Below are 18,260 nucleotides of genomic sequence, written 5' to 3'. Positions count from 1 at the left end.
TACTGCTGAGGGGAAAGATTCTGGCACTGGTGCATGTAGTGGGCACACACACCTAATATGGAATGGACATGAGCAAGCACTTGATTTTTTTTTTCTATCCATCTAATAAATTGTTCTTTAGGGACTTTCAATTTTTATTCATATTTTTCTGTCAAAATTTTTCCTGACAGTCTGTTCTGTTCAATTTTCCTCAGCTTTTGGAAATTAGCCCTTTCAAAGCACCAAGTATACATATTACTGGTGGGATTGTCATTTGTTTTACCACATGGAATGTAACCAGGTCACGATCACTGGGCAACCAACTTCCAGACCAATTATTAATTTGTATTAAGTCATCATAAGAAGACCCAAAATAGAGTCAGCTCACGCTGAGTGCAATACCTTGGGTTAGAAAATCATATCTATAATTTCTTAGAAACTAATGAAGTTTTGCCACTGGCTGCACAAGACCTCCAACTACTGTCTCCCAAACTGAAGTCCCCATAGCGCAATTTTTCTTTCCACATATTGCAGACAGCTGCTTACGATGTAACTAATTCTGCTCTCTGGTTTCATTTGGGGGCCTATAACAGTCCCCGCATCAATACCCCTGGCAGGGCTTTGTTAACTATCACATTGATCCATATGCATTCAAGATCTTGTGATTCTGAGTACCAACAGCTCTACAACAGGTAAAGGCATCTTGAATGTACAGTGCTACTCCCCACTTTTTACTCACTCCACACTTCCCTTAAAAGGTTATAGCCAATGCTTTAATATTCTAGTAATGCAAATTATCCCTACACAATTCAGTAATGCCAATTATATCAAATTTCTTCAATGATAATTTACGATGCCTCTTCCATGTTACCCAGAGCATTAGCACAGCTTTATAAGCTATTGACAAATCTTTATACAATCTTTGTCGTATTGGTTCATTTGGTTCGCAACTTTGGACTTTGAGTTTGTACTGCACTTGCCTCCTCAGCACCTTCCCCTTGCATTAGTTTAATGCCCTCCTCGCTGCTACAAGTAGTCTCCAACTGAGATTAGCCCTCCTAATTCTTAAATGAAGGCTATCACATTCGTACAGCAACCTCCCCCATTGGACTGTGCCCCAGTGTCCCACAAAACCTTTGTTTTCCACTCCTCATACAACCAATGATAGACCTCCATTATTTTCTGCCTTCTGGTGCTCATTGGACTGGAAGGAACTCCAAGAAGATCACTTGGACTTTCCTTTTCTTCAGCTCTCTTCCTAACCCCCTCCTGAAGTGTTCTACAATCTGTGTAATTCCATGTGATCCTGTCTCATTGGTTTCCATATGTGTCATCACCAGTAGAAATTGTCTCAGTTCAGGGCAACTGCACCTGTATTTCCCCTCTGTGGCCAACCAAGGGCACCCACTTACAGTCTTCCAGCTTCCCAGTCGATACACCCTTCTGGGTAGAGAGCCACGTCTCTTTCCTTTCTGACCGGGCTATTGCCAGGCTCACAGTTCCCCGCCTTCACTGTATTATTCCGAGCACAGACAGGTTGCCTAATGATATTTGCTTGCTTTTTCTTCAAAGACAGTTATCAGCTGTAATTGCTGCAGTTATATGGTACCACATGGCACTTCTTATGCAAATTTACTTTATTCTTAAAATAAAAAGCACTCCAGGAAAAATATATTAAAAACAAGAAAAGAACCTACACACATACTAATAAGTTTACCAGACATCACCCAAACATGGATTTTGGCAGGAGCAGTCAGAACAAGCACCTAGTCTTCTGGAGCATCAGTAGGTCCAGTCCTTCCAACCCTCCGTAAAGAATTGGGTCTCTCTATGGATCAGTCTATTTACTGGATCAGAAAGAAGGTCCGGAGCCAGTTTCAAATCAGACTATTTATCCAAAACCCCTTTCTTTTTCTGTTAGTCCCTGGAGAATCTAGCTTGAATTAGTATATGTGTACCTCTCTCTGGAGATGTTACAACCTGAATGAATTTGCCGAATCATCCCTGCTTTTTTCCTATTTGCCTTTCCCATGGAAATACATGCAATTCAACAATAACACATACACAACTGCATTTTTAATACAATGGACCCTGAAGGTACTAACATCATTCTTTAAATTTATCTTGATTCTATAAGGTTTGTTCAGGATATTACAGGCTTTTGTCAGTCTGTCACAGAGACTTGCCAGGTGACTTCATAACTCCATCCAATCTTGCTTCTACATTCCTTCTAACTTTCTATCCCATTCCTTGAGAGAGAGATTCCTCAGTAGTTAACTTGCTGAATATCTGATAATCATTTGATACTTCTAGCCAGACGGGATGCCTCCTGATTCTCATTTTCCTCTGGGTCACAAATCACGAGTCTATTTCTACTCTCCCACTCCCTTTCGTCAATTCTTCCCTTTATGGTGTCTCTGACAGTGATTTCTGAATCTGGTAGTCCAAGATGTTTTTATTTTCTCAGAGGCTATGCAGTGTTTAAACTTGTGCTTTCAGGCCATATATCTTGTCTTCCACTAAGGCCACCAGGTTCCACTTCATGCACCAGAAATCTCTTCTGTCTTTTGGCAGAAAGGAAATCACAGCACTTCCAAGGCAGGTCACAGCAGGTTTTTCCTCATTGTCCACAGCCACTACCTGGTGTAGAGTTATACATAAAATAGAAAGAAACACACTTCCTCCTGTGAACTCTCTCCAAAACCCGAATGTTTGCTGCTTCTGTTTGCCTATGCGGCTTTCCATTATAAATGCCTGTGTCTAAAGGGCTTAAAATGGTAAATGGAAAAAAATTCATGAGGCTAGCTGTTCAGGAATCCTGATGTGAGGTACCTCCGCCCCCAAGAGTCATTTTCAAACTTTTTTGGCATTGCTTTTCTATAACTGAAACATGTTCATTTTTAAAATTAAATTTGGCAAGTTATTAGCTGTTGATTCATTAACAACTAGTCTACGTGGCTGTCAATCAATGGAAGCCAAGTGGACCTGCTGGGTTCAGCAGCTAGATTCCCTAAGCAAATAACATAAAAGATTCTTCTGTGCGTAAATAGCACCTATAAAGTGCCACATTAGATGCGCAATGCGGTGATACCCAGTGGATAGGGCATGACACTGGAAGTTGGGAGACTTTGGTTCTAACCTTAGCTCTGTCACAACTCACTGTGTGACCTTGTTCAACTGATTTCCCTTCTCTGAGCTTCAGTTTCCCTATCTGTAACACGGGATGATAAAACTTAGCCACCTTTGTAAAGTACTCTGCAATCTACTTCAGTTCAGTTTATGAACTAAAAGCATGCTGGGTTTACATCATCTTAGTAAGCGATGACATTAATGACCACAGTATTTAAGAAACATTGTGACACTGTGTACTATCCTCTTTGTGAGTTTGCCAGTGGAGGGAACACAGGAAATGAAGGTGTTGGGATTTTGTGGTTCCCAATGAGTCAGATGCTGGGCAGAATCAAGGGTCTCCGATTCAATTCAATTCAATTCAATTCAATTCGATTCAACAAGGTTTTATTCAATGTGCACAAAGTGAGAGCCCCTGGTACCAAAAATCAGCCAGAGTCGCTCCAGCAAGGAGCCCCTCCCCTTGCTATTTTATAGCATGTGGCACTTACAGAATAAGTTACATAACAAGTTACATAACACAAACCTCTTACCAATCATATTTAACCTTTTCGTATATGGATTTGTTCATCACATGCTTATTCTTCTCCACTCCACATGTTGAGCTCCCCCCGCCTCCCCCTGGCCTTCTCTAGAACGTTCCTAGGGTGGTGAGACACAGCATGCTTTTTTATGCACAAGTACCTTGTAAATCACATTTTGTTTAAAATGAACACAAGCATACCCTTCAAAGGTGAGCACTTGGAGAGGAAGAAAAACAAATCTGATTAGACAAAAAAGGACAGCTAATTTGCATTCTTGCTTGGAACATCCTGAGTGAGCACAAGGGGCCCATATGGACCCTAAGCAACACAACATGAATGCATGCAAAGTGTTAGTATAATAAACATGGACAAGTTTTTCTACATGCAGTGATAGCAACCAGATCTGGTTATTTGATTCTCTCACTGACTCCACTGGCTTATTACAACTGCTTTCTGTTTCCAGATATTTCTTTTCACAAACTCATCAGGAGTAAGAGAGAGAGTTTTGACTAGCAGAGCACAGGACCAGGAGTCAGGCAATCTGGATCTTATTCTTGATTATGCCGCTAATTTGATGAGCAACTTTGAAGGAGACACTTATCTCCTGTCCATAAGTTTTCCTGCCCGTAAAATAGAGGATAAGTGTGCCTTGGCTAGCTTTAAATGAAAAAGGCTATCCTAGCACAAAGTGCTAAATACACTCCATTTACTAAGTAGTATTAACAAGCATAATAGTTAATATGAATAATATACTTAGTTACAAGCTTTTTTAAAAGTGTGTACTTTTTTATATATAAAAACACTTTTTTGCCTAATGACCTAAATATTATTTTTTAATCACATTGAAGACTTTGGGGAAGTTGCATTGATTTATTGGCCTCTGTGAAGAGAGTGTTATTGAAAAGCAGTGAGTCAGACTCTCTGCACAGCAGAGCTCTGTACTGAACATATCTCAAGCTGGGTTACCACAGGATGAGGAAGAGTTAAAGGAACACAAATGACTATTCTGTATTTTAAACAAAATGAATCTACTCTGCTCAAAGGCAGCGTTATGCTGGGCTGAAGCAGGAGGCAGACATGAAAGCTTTAAGCTTTTAAACAAATCACAACAACATGTTATTCTGACACCCACCCACCCTGACTGTTAAACTTTTAGTGGTTTTGATAAAGCAGAGTGTTTTGCTCATTGCATTACGGGTAACATCATTGCACTGGGTTGAAATGACAAGACATGGCTTTTATATTAATACATTAGTCTTTGCCATTCCATATGATGAATTCGGAGGGGGAGTTATTGAGGGTGAGTGAGAGTGGAGAACAGTAAGAAGAAGAACTTGCACTGGCAAAAGGAATGTATGGAAATGGCTAGCAAGTTAGCAACACACTGGAAATCGGTACAAAATAATGGACTTGTGTACATCCTCCCCAAAATACTGCAGTAATGTCCCCTTCTAAATTTGTTTTAACAGCTTATCTAGCAAATACAAGATACAATATAGGTGGTCCTCATGGAAGATGAGGAAACAGAGAAGGGGGACAAGCAGGCAACAGAGTGCATATTCAGGTGAATGCAGAGCTAACCACCATTTCCAAAAAAAGGAAGAAAGGCCAAAGGGCACCAGCATGCAACCATGGATTATTGATCAGACACATAAAAAGAATAAAGACTGTATTTTCCTCCGACTGTTAGTCCTTTGAGCTACCCAAGGGAGCATAGAAAAGGAGCCTGCATGATATCGATACTGGGACCAGGAAGTTTTCCACACAGAAAATATATTCAACAAGAGGAATATCTTTGATTCTCAAGTTTCAAACTGTACCAGAAGTCGCCTCTGGGATATTCACTATTTGGGAAGTCACTTCTAGATATTTATCTAGTGAGAAATCCTGAGCTTCTTACTCAGTTTCTATTCAGTGCTCACCTCAGATGATGCCTCTTGGACTACCCGGGGAGTTTGCCTACACAAGGGCCAGCTTAAAGTAAACTACAGCTACTGGAAATAAAACTAAGATCGTATTTAACTAAAATAAATAAGATACTACACAATTTTAAGTGAGCATATTTACACAGTAAATGGCCTGTGTACCAAATTCAAGACCATGCTATTGATGTGCAGCAGCATGTGTGGAGAGTGTACCTTTACCTACAGGAAAGCAACAACAGAGCAGGTAGAAATTGCCAGAGCTATGATTCATTTCCAATAATATTGGCAGCCTATTTTATTGTCCCTCAGAGCAGCAACAAAGTGTTTACTCTGTAGGATAGTCACCCTTCTATATCTAAAACCAAACCCCTCCCTCCCACACTGTTAGATGGTGTATTCTCACATGAATATTTCTAGAACTCCTTACATCAGATTAGCAGCTGGAGTATGCACCTGGACCAAACCCCTCAGTGGGACATAAGAAACAAAATACATATGTAACCAGGCAATGTTTCAAGTATATTGTTAATAAAAATCTTTAATGATTTCAGATACATAGTACTCTATATTGTCCTTGATCCAAGGATTTAAAAAATGATTTACATATGTATCAGTTTTTATACTCTACAAAGATCCATATTTTAATCTAACAATCTATTAAAATCCCATCAACCTCAGATCAAATACTCCAGCAGCAACATAAAAAAACCCCACATTTAAATAATCTTCCCATGCCCTTAGTTTCCCACCCCCTCAATGCACATGCGCGCGCACACACATTCACCTACCTTCCCTACTAGCTTTCTCCATCACCTTTCTCCTTATAGGTAAATGAGAGAACATGTGCCTTGCAGCACATCCTGAAGGCTAAGACATTTAGGCTATAACTAGGGCCCTACCAAATTCATGGCCATGAAAAATGTGTCACAGACCATGAAATCTGGTCTCTCCTCGTGAAGTCTGGTCTTTTGTGTGCTTTCACCCTGTACAGATTTCATGGGGGAGACCAGCTTTTCTCAAATTGGGGGTCCTGACTCAAAAGGGAGTTACAGGGGGTTGCAAGGTTATTTCAGGGGGATCACGGTATTGCCACCCTTACTTCTGCACTGCCTTCAGACCTGGGCAGCCAGAAAGTGGTGGCTGTTGGCTGGGTGCCCAGCTCTGAAGGCAGCACCCCACCAGCAGCAGTGCAGAAGTAAAGGTTGCAATACCATACTATGTCACCTGCTGCCTTCAGAGCAGGGCAGCTGGAGAATGGTGGCTGATGACTGAAGGCCCAGCTCTGCAGGCAGCAGTGCAGGAGTAAGGATGGCAATACCATACTATGCCACTCTTACTTCTGTACTGCTGCTGGTGGCAGCTCTGCCTTCAGAGCTGGGATCCTGGCCAGCCGCTGCAGCTCTCCAGCTGCCCAGCTCTGAATGAAGTGCCACTGCCAGCAGCAGTGCAGAAGTAAAGGTAGCTGTACTGCAACCTCCCTTACAATAACCTAGAGACCTCCCCACAACTCCTTTTTTGGGTCAGGGCCCCTATAGTTACAACACCATGAAATTTCCTATTTAAATAGCTGAAATACACCTTTACCCCGATATAACGTGACCCAATATAACACAAATTAGGATATAACATGGTAAAGCAACGCTCCAGCAGATCAAAGCAGGTTCGATATAACGTGGTTTCACCTATAACGCCATAAGATTTTTTGGCTCCCAAGGACAGCATTATATAGGGGTAGAGATGTAATGAAATTTATGATTTTTAAAATCCTATGACTGTGAAATTGACTAAAATGGACTGTGAGTTTGGTAGGGCCCTTAGATATAACAGATCAGCAAAGTGGGGGAGAGGGGGTGCTCCAAAGATATGGAACCCTAACTGAGAATGCAAATCCATAAACCAGATTCTGATTATTAATTAGCTAAACACTTCAGCCCATGTGAAACATGTAAGTAGCACTCCTACTTTAACAACAGGGAACCAAGAGATGGTTAAATAACATGCCCAAGGTTACATATGAAGTCTCTGGCAAAGCTGAGATTAAAACCCAGCTCTTCTGGTGCCCAACACTGTGCTCTAACCACAAACTACCTCTCTGTTTCAGTTACAGAGTATATTCTCCTTGTGGTTTCAGATGCAGGCTCCAACATAAACTCTAAGAAAACATTAAGAAGCTTCTCTGCCCATGCTTTTTCTTTTAACAGAGGTTTGCCTTTCCCCCCATGTTTACATAGTTTGTATAATGCAAATATAACTTTTTCATGTTCTCATTTTAAGGCAATGTAATGAAGTGTTTGCTTGAAACAAAGTGCTTCAAGGAAATACCATCTACTAGAGTAGCCTACATATTCCCATAACTACATTTGGAAGAAAACTCATGGTGGAAAATACCAGATATACCACTGTGACTTACTCCAATCCTCAATAAATCCAATATGAAGGTGGCAGGAACCAGATTGTTGAAGTTTGAACAGTAAAAGGGCAATTAATTTATCCCATTTTTTTAAAAGCTTTGATTTATGCTACTGTAACTTCTGTAATAATATTAGGCAGATTCAATCACTCCCCAGAAGAACTTAAAATGTACAATATTCATGCTACATAAAATCTTATGTCCCGGTAACTGTAGGGAAATTAAACTGGCAGTGATGAGCATTATGGATTTTTTGCCCAGAGTATCTCACAGCTAAGAAATAAAATGGGTCATTTACCTTTACAGAACATTTATTTCCTATTAAATAAACCTTTTCAATTTCCCATTGGAAACACCAAATATGTTTTACATACTTGCTGAATTAATTTTCCAGGAATGCACACTCTCTGTACATGTTAAATCTATAATTTCTGGTATTGTTTTTAGACAGGCACTTTAAACAATTAAATGAAAATACAGAACAATGTCTTGCCCATTCCTTTTTAAACCTCTTGAACCTCCTCCACAAAAGAGGGCCACTGGTTCTGTTGAATTCTGGATCAAGTTCATAGATGCAAGTTCAAGATCATAGCACGATCACCACCTCCCACAACACCTGTGATCCTCTGAAACAATGGAAGTATCAAGCAGAATAGTAAGACTTGTGATAGTAAGAGACAGTGTTTTTTTAGCAGCTGCATTATAGGTCTATAACTGTGGAACTCACTTCCAAAATAAGCAAAAATCTCACTGCATTCAGACTGAAATGTAAAACCCACATTGTCAATCTTTCCTGTATCATCAGCAAAATGTTACTGACAGGAGAAAGGGTGAGGATGGACAAAATATGTTGCTTGCAGTCTGACAGAAAAGCATATATGTCCACATTTATTTAAAAGGAAATCCCTTCCTCCTTCCAACACGTGACTTTGTCGCACTGTCAATCTAAGATGTAGGAGTCCAATAAAGTTCTATTGTTTCATTATTGATTGAATTATAAATTGGATATCCAAATATAACTATGTATCCTCCATCTGTTCTCTTCCATGCTACACACATACATGACTAGACTAGACAAATGCATACACACAATCACTAGACTTCCCAAGCCTAGTTCACAAGTCCATCACCCTGTGGCTCAAATTCTTCCTAAAAACTCTCTTTTCCTAGTGTGCCAAGAAGTGGCAGGCTAGTCACAACCCAGACTTCACCCTCCACCCTTAGTAGCATTTCCTCCTCTGGATTTCCCGGTAGGCTGGATCTTCATTTCCCTTTAGATTGCAAGGGCCAGATTTTCTAAGGAGCTTTTGACAATCTGGCCCTAAGTGCGACAATGGGAACTAAACTCCTTTGAGAACCTGATCCCAATGGTGAGTGCTGCTGTGCTCATCCAAAAATTTGACCCTGGGCTCTAGGAGTGCAATGTTGTCTTTATTAGTCTCTCGTATATTGCCAAGTTCATAGTTCAGACAAATAACTAACTAAGTACAACTGAAGGGGTTATCTGAGGGTTTCCTATTGATCACAGCCAATTCCCAGACATGAGAGACATACTGCAATGGGGTATGTGCCCCTGGTATTGACAGGCTTGAATAAGAAATAAAGAGGGAATAAGAAGAGGTGTCACTTCTGAGGGGTAGGCCAGTAGAAAAAAAGAGGTTTTTTTTAGCTGACAGAGCGGCAGTGGGTAGCAAGTTCATTTACCATGCAGCAATATTTTCAGCAATTATTCTGGAGGCCATGCTTGCTTACATCATTTACTTTGAGTGCGTTCAGTTATTTTCTAATTAACATGGCTTTATTGAATAGTCAGACGATGGGATTGTGGTGGCTGCTAAGTACAGTCAGACCCCAGAGAGAAAGGGCCTGCCTTCTGGCCTCCTTGGAGGCTCAGTCAGGAAAAGGGAAAGGAATAAATAATTTTGTCGAAGGAAAGAACTGTGGGAGTTCCACCCAAGTAAGGGCTTGATGAAGATGGTCAGTGCTGGCATGGGCTAGTCATTGAAGCTGGTAGGTTCTAGGAGTGGATACAAAGAGCTCTCCTGTTGGGGTAAAAAAGCAGATAGTACAAAAATGTTAAACATTCTTAGCATTCTAGATTAGTAGGTTACCTTGGGTAACCTGGAAAAAATATCCTTTTAAGGGCTTGTCTATTCAGCCCAGTTGCGTGGACTAAAGGGGTGTGAATTGCAGCATTCATTAATGGGCTGTGCTGGAATTCCCCTATGTATACCCTGCAAGTATGAACTAAAAGGTAACTAGTTTGCATTAACAAAGTCTCATTTGAAAGTACAAAGCTAATGTGAACTTTCAGTTTGTGCCAGCAGTGTCCACATTGGGCAGTTAGAGCATAGCACACTAGTGCATACTGCAGTTCACACCCTTTGGTCTGGGACCACAAAGATAGGCAAAGTGAATGAGAATTTATGTTCATTCAGAAACATGTGCTATGGCTGCTTAGTGTGTGAATATTCTTACAGTGTATATAGCTAACCCTGTAGGACTGGCATATATATCCTGTGGCATTACATTATAAATGGATGTGTGTGTACATTTATGATTCCTTTCCTATCCTTTTCCTTCTTGTCCCTTTATTATGAGAAATAAATAATTGAGAAGAAAACAGCACATGCTCCTGTAAATTGTTTCATCTTATTTAATTCTGAGTGTGTCATTTTAAGTTCTCTTGTAAAAATGTTCTGATAAAAGAAGAAGAAATTGTTGGCAACTTAAACACTGACAGAGCAATCCCAACTTCTGCCATCAAGGGGTTAAGTGCTCAGATGTGCTTTACTTCTAACATTACTAGACAATGTTTTACATTGAAAGGGTTATTAAAAGATGTAACTGACTAATTCCTAGTTTGGACACCGAAAAATCCATCATCCTCAAGGTATGGTATGGACTCTACATATGCTTTGGGTCAGCTGGCATTCCTCTTGCTAAGCAATATGCTAACAATTCCTGTGGATACCATAACAGCTACTTCATTAACTATTAAAATAGTCAGCAAAGCCAGGATGGATAGACATAAAATATATGAACAGATTTTAAAACATAACTAACCAGTAAACAAACCGCTTACATTATTGCTTTGAATATATGACTTAAGGACTTCCCTATTCTTTGACTTAGTCACATCTCCAATTTATGAGTTAAATACTATACAGGTATGATATAATTGCAAATATAATACATATATTGTGAAAAGAATGACATATGCAACCACTAACACCACTATAGACCATTACTACCTTAGTATCCATACTTAGGTTTTTAGATAACAGTTCTGTACTTATGATTATTTTAATACTGAATATTTAATTTATACTCCTTTATAGTTAAACCATATATTATAATGCAAGGAAATGAGTATTTAGAGTTAAAATGAAGGCTGTACCAAGAGCAGAATATCTTCACATCCAGACTACCCACACAGAGAAAAGAATGACATACTTCTTGCAAACAACATTACTCATTCTTTACTGATGAGGTAAAGAACGCTACTTATTGTGAAATATACACAAATCTATTAAAATACATCCTAGAACACTTCAGGGACAGTAGAACATATATTATGGTTAAATAAAAAACGCTTATTTTTTCTTCCAAAAAATTGCAGCATTCCAATTATTTGCAAGACCTTTGGGTGGTTTTACACTGTAACTTAGTAGCACATACTCCAGGTGAAATACTCTATGAAACAAAACACGACACTATTCCAATCTTTTGTACAGGCATACATCCTTTAGCTCAGCATGGGTGTGCTACAGAACTCACCACGACACAGATACGTAAGAAATGAACCTCAGCCAAAGTTCTGAGCTGCAGTTTTGGTTCAGGACCATCTTTAGTTTTAAATAGGCAAGACATCCGTATTAAACGAGATAGCAAGATGAGCCAAACTCGGAACATCTACATGCCAAACCACCCAGGCATATGAAAATATTGCCATACATCTCACACAGCAAGTAAGATGACTCATTCATTACCTGTGAACCATCAGGTATCTAAGATGTCATGCTGTAAATAATTTCTGGAGCATCACAACTTTTTTTTTTTTAAAGTGGATTTTAAACCAGATTTATTTTTAAACTAAACAAAGTTTATTGATCCAAGTCGTTTGCATACTGGATTCAGCCTGAGTCATGTTATATTGTGCAATATTATGTTACATCCCATCTGGCACAATTTAACACTACATGGTGCAGCATAGTGAATTCATTTAAACGTGTATTTCAAGTAAATGTCAGATAAAAATATTACTCAAAATTTAGTTTGGAAAGATAGATTAACAGGTAACAAGTTTGTGGATGTGCAAAAAATGTAAACACGTGTAATAAAGAGATCATCGCTTCCCTGCCCCCCCCACACTGCTTCTTCTCTCTCTCTTTGAGAAACTATAGGCATTCAGATGAAGAACTTGTTATGCTCTGAAAAACTCTGTGCCAGCAAGTATCTGGAATATGCTTTGAGAGAGCTTCTGCTTACAGTCTGTAAAATATCCAAATATCACTAACGTTTGCATTTCGTAACAACGTTAAGTATCATGCCTTCTTAAGCATACATTTCAAAAATGAAAATGCTGCATTTAATTTGGTGTAGTAGCTGCTGGAAACAGCATAGTTTCATAGTGGTTGTCTAGTCAATTTGCTGTAGATCAACATGCATGGCTAGCAGACAGTAATTACAGGGTTGTGGGTGAGCATTATCTCTTTTCAACTTAATCTCACCCAGAATGGAATTTTTTAAAAAATGATAATCTCCCTTCTGACAGCAGCGCCTTCCACAATTCTGGATGTCTGGATTGCTCTTCTCCCTCCGCAGCTCATGGAGTGGATCAGCATTCTAGCAGCACATGGCCTGGCCATGCCCCCTCTGCTCCTGCTTGCTGCCAAATGAATTATTCTCAAGCTGTAAAATTTGCATAACATCATTAACAAGTATTGTGATATTTAATAAAATAATAATATTGTATATCAGACCAAGAAAGACTGCCATATGGTAATGATTCTACTTAATATTTGATACTTGATTCATGAACCATCCAGGAGTGGTAGAATTGTATGAAGACTGCTAGCAGAAAAGAAATTATTGGTAAAATGTAGGCTTTAAACAATTTTTTAAAAAAAATCATGATTAATTGCAAGATTAAAAAAATAGTCATGATCAATCACAGTTAAATTGCACCGTTAAACAATAATAGAATACCATTTATTTAAATATCTTTGCATGTTACTTACTTGTGTGCTGCTTCTGAGGCTCATGATGCCTGACACTTGACCAGCGGGTCAAAGCAGGCTCTATGGTGTTGCATGGGGATTGCATCTTATCAGAGCCCACGGCCCTTCTGTAGCCCTCTGGCCACTCCTGGCCCACCATTTCAGATTTTGGTTTGGTATGAGTGTGTGTGTGGGGAGGAGGGCATGGCGGGGTGGGGGTGGGAGGGAAGGAGAGTGCTCTCTCTTTAAGCAGAGCACTGAATGCATTTTCAGCCAGCAGCAGCTTGTGGCAGCACTCATTTCTGAGCCAGCAGCAGACAGGCTGCCCCATTCATCAACTCCAACTCAGCAGCGACCAGGTACACAGGTGTGGGGAGGAGGACACCATGTGTTTCTGTACAATGAAGATGGAGTAGATCCCACAGAACCTTTCTTCTGAGGGAACACTATCATATGCATATCCAAAAGATGAGATATTTCATTCTGGATCACATTATGTTTTTGGGGTTGTTGAAGGAAAGATTGGGTACAGCCATCAGCTCAAGAGTATCCCTGGCTACTATTTTCCTGATCCACTTGTCTGTGGTCATTGAAAACCATTCCTTTAGGAAATGGGAAATCCCATCTATTACTTCAGCTCTGGGTGGAGGTCTAGGCAATCATTTCCAGAAAGTGGATTTTTGGAGGGATGGACTCTGGACTTTCCCCCAGACCTTGATTCCATTGTTTTCCATTAGGAAGTCTATTGTCCCTTGGCTGGTACCTCTGTGAGGAAAAGGAGTGAAAAAAAACACTTCTCGCTGAAGGCCACTCTATATTCTCTCCTGAGAAGGGAGAAGGAAGTGACTGGACTTTCCCCCAGACCTTGATTCCATTGTTTTCCATTAGGAAGTCTATTGTCCCTTGGCTGGTACCTCTGTGAGGAAAAGGAGTGAAAAAAAACACTTCTCGCTGAAGGCCACTCTATATTCTCTCCTGAGAAGGGAGAAGGAAGTGACTGGACTTTCCCCCAGACCTTGATTCCACTGTTTTCCATTAGGAAGTCTATTGTCCCTTGGCTGGTATCTGTGAGGAAAAGGAGTGAAAAAAAACACCTCTCTGAAGGCCACTCTATATTCTCTCCTGAGAAGGGAGAAGGAAGTGACTGTTTGCATTTTGCTGCTTTGTCAGCCATCACCTTATTGAGCTTATCTCCAAAAAGGAGGGAGCTTGTAAACTTGGCCAAGCATAGGACCTGATTAGAGTGAGCATCCCCCTTCCAGGGCTGGAGTCATAGGTGGCACCTAGCTACTGAGATGGAAACCATGGCTTAGCCTGAGAATCTCATTGCAACACTGAGGCATCAGCTAAAACACTGTCTGAGATCTTCCAGCCTGGAAATAGATGCTCCTGCAAAGCAGGTAGCTGCCAGAGACTTTTGGAGGGGGCTACTTCAAAGCCCTTTTTGAGAGTGGCATCCATCTTTCCATCCATGGGGTCGGTGGGGTAGAACTTTCCTTCTGAGTGAATAACCATATCCCTGGCAAGGGACCCTACAGTGATGTCAGCAATAGAGCCCTTTGAATGTTCTAGAGCCTGAGGTGGTAGTTTGTGCTTGTCCTTATCAGGCTGGTTCCACTCATCCCTAATCACTTCCTCCAAGGAGGAGGGAAGAATTTTGCAGTCTCAGGGGAGGATTTTGAAGGGAGACATTTTCTCTGAGGCTTACTCCCAAGGAGCCTGCTCAGGTTTCAGACTGAGACAGCTCACCTCCCTCAGTGGAGGAGTGCAATTCAATATGGACAAATGCAAAGTACTCCACTTAGGAAAGAACAATTAATCAGTTGCACACATACAAAATGGGAAATGACTGCCTGGGAAGGAGTACTGCAGAAAGGATCTGGGGGTCATAGGGGATCACAAGCAAAACATGAGTCAACAGGGTAATACTGTTGCAAAAAAAGCAAACATCATTCTGGGATGTATTAGCAAGAGTGTTGTAAGCAAGACACAAGAAGTACCATTCCATACTGATTAGGCCTCAACTGGAGAACTGTGTTCACATCTGGATGCCACATTTCAGGAAAGATAGGGACAAATTGGAGAAAGACCAGAGAAGAGCAACAAAAATGATTAAAGGGCTGGAAAACATGACTTGAGGGAAGATTGAAAATCTGGGTTTGTTTAGTCTGAGGAAAAGAAGATTGAGGGAGGGTATAACAGTCTAAGTATGTAAAAACTTATTATCAAGAAAAGAGTGATAAATTGTTCTTATCCACTGAGGACAAGAAATAATAGACTTAAATTGCAGCAAGGGAGATTTAGGTAAAACATTAGGAAAAAACTTCCTGTCATGGTAGTTAAGCACTGGAAAAAATTGCCTATGGAGGTTGTGGAACCTCCGTCACTGGAGGTTTTTAAGAACAGGTTAGACAAAACACCTGTCAGGAATAGTCTAGTTATTATGTAGTCCTGCCTTGAGAGCTAGGGACTTGACTATAAGTTCTACTGAAGTCCTTTCCAGTCCTACACTTCTATGATGGAAGGCTGGATGCAGTCTGGGCACAACTCACCATCTGTGGGGCCTGGGAAGGCTGACTCATGTATACAGTAATGCTTAGATTTGACGAAGTGTTTTCTTGGCTCCTCTACCATGCCTGTAAGCGGCAGAAGAGCCAGCAGACAAATGCTGCAGTGGATGCTCAGGGAGGGTTAAACCCCCAAAGGATTAATTAACTCAGGGAGAGGAGGAATGCAGAGAAGAGAGAAAACTGCTCTTCACTGCCCAAAAAACTAGATAGAAAAGATAAAATAGGAGTTAGGGCAAGAGCAAAAGAAACCACCATTGTGTATTGCTGTGGAAGTAGAGAATCTGGCAGCAAGCAGGAACAGAGGGAGTGCAGTCAGACAACGCCGCACCAAAACAACAATCCACCTTAGTGAGATGCAGAGGGAGGAAAGCAGCCCAGATGTTAAGAATTGTGGGGGATGCTGGGATGCAGAAATTTGTTTTGTCACATCAACCAAACTCCTCTGCCGCCCCCTCCAGTCTCAGTTCTGTGGGCAACAGATTCTCTCTTAGCATGAGAAAGATAATTTGGTAGTGAATTTCATCTAAAAGCCATTTCTTCATATCAGTCAGGGAGTCTGAAAGCCTGCTTTCAATGGCATGCATTGGTGCATGCACACACACGATCGACATATTTAAATACATAGGCATAGAGGACCTGACCTAAAGCCCATTGAAGTCATTTGGGATCTTCTGATTGTCTTCAGCGGGCTTTGAGGCAGGCACTGATAGCATAAACTGTTGGTCCTTTCCTTTTTGTGAGGAGGGGATATCCTAGGACTGTGGTTCTCAAACTTCATTGCACCATGACCCCCTTCTGTTAACAAAAATTACTAAATGACACCTGGCAAGGGTGGGCCGGAGCCCAAGCCCTGCCGCCCTGGGCTGAAACCTTTGGGCTTCAGCCTCAGCCTTGGGCAGCGGGGCTCAGACTTCAGCTTTAAGTCCCAGCAAGTCTAACGCTGGCCCCAGCAACCCCATTAAAATTGGGTTACAACCCACTTTGAGGTCACAATCCAGTGTGAGGACTACTGTTCAAGGATATTGAAGTTTCCTGTTAAAAACAGAAGCTTGAGCTACTTAATCATTATACTTAAATAAAATAAATAAATAAATAAAAACAAACCCAATAGAAGTCACTAAATACATTTAAAATTAGGGCCCTACCAAATTTCTTGTTAACCAGATTGCTCCACAAACACAGAATGAAGATTACAAGATAGTGATGAGGTCCTACAAGTGCTTACAAGTGCCACCTCATCCTATCTGCTGGGGGAGAGAGTGGGGAGCAGTAGGAAGGTCGGGATGGAGGAGTGTGGGATGGTTGGGTATGTGGAACACTGGCCTTGTGGATTGAAGTGTAGAAGGATGAGGTGGTGGAAAGAGAGATAAAAGGAAGAATTGTTCATTAGAGTCAATCAGGAAAGAGGTGGGATCATTTTGGATGAAAGAATGAGGAGGCATTCAGGATGGGGCTGGTTCAGAAAGGCTGCAGGTGGTAATACAGAAATTCGGTTAGCGCTTTCCCTGTGGAGAATGGAAAGACTAGGAGCATAAAATAGCACCTAACCACACAGAAGGCAGTTTACCTGCCATTCAGTTATTGGAATTTACTATTGGTAAAAAGCTTTAACTATTAATATCCCAGGAAAGCCAGAGTAAGAGATCATTGTTCAAGTCCAGAAACATGTTCCTTACAGAATGCTCTAATAAACTCACTTCAATGGGTTCTAAATACATTGGTAGGTCTAGCTGGATGACTTGTGTGTAGATGTGTGAAGCTACTACCAGTTTGTTGTTCTGTAATTTCTTTTAGTTCAGTTCTAAATATAAGATTAGTGTTATCATCACATTACCTTGATAATATGTGCTGTGGCCATATTTTTCTCAATATACTTGCTTTGTGAGTTTCTTGCAGAGTGATCTTAAGAATTCCAAGCAAAATGTAAGCAAATACATTAAAATTAATAAAATCTATATTGCTCAATAAAAATATGCAGACCTCATTGGTGGAATAATTAACCACCTAGGAACCTTTCCAAAACTGGTAGAAAGGGTCTTATGTGTATTTTTGAACTTCTGAGGTAGTGAGAGCGAAGAGCACTAAGTTAGCATTTATAACTAAAACCAACATACTTAATGCAGACATGAAGCAGTATCAGCACAGAGTTCCCCGGCACATGTCGTATTACACAATGAGAATTTGAAAGACACACAAATGAAGCACTTTATTCAAATAAACTGTTATTCATGATCCTAGCTGTATTGGAATCCAAAGTTCACATATTAAAATTTGCTTTCAAGACCACTGTTTTCACATGTAAAAGATAATTATTAGGGATTCTCTACACAGGGAGAAGTAAATTAAAATAAACTGAATTAAGACCACTTTAATTTTGAATGAGGGTGTTTACACAGGGGTTTAATGCTATTTAGGTAATCCACTTCAACTTCATACCTTGAGTTAATTGGATGAACTTTCCTAGATATCCCCATATAGATAAGCCCTTAAGGTGAACCACT

This window comes from Gopherus flavomarginatus, chromosome 5, assembly GCF_025201925.1.
Source record: "Gopherus flavomarginatus isolate rGopFla2 chromosome 5, rGopFla2.mat.asm, whole genome shotgun sequence".
Classification (NCBI taxonomy): Eukaryota; Metazoa; Chordata; order Testudines; family Testudinidae; genus Gopherus; species Gopherus flavomarginatus.
The sequence above is the reverse complement of the archived record's forward strand: the minus strand, read 5'-3'. Positions refer to the sequence as shown.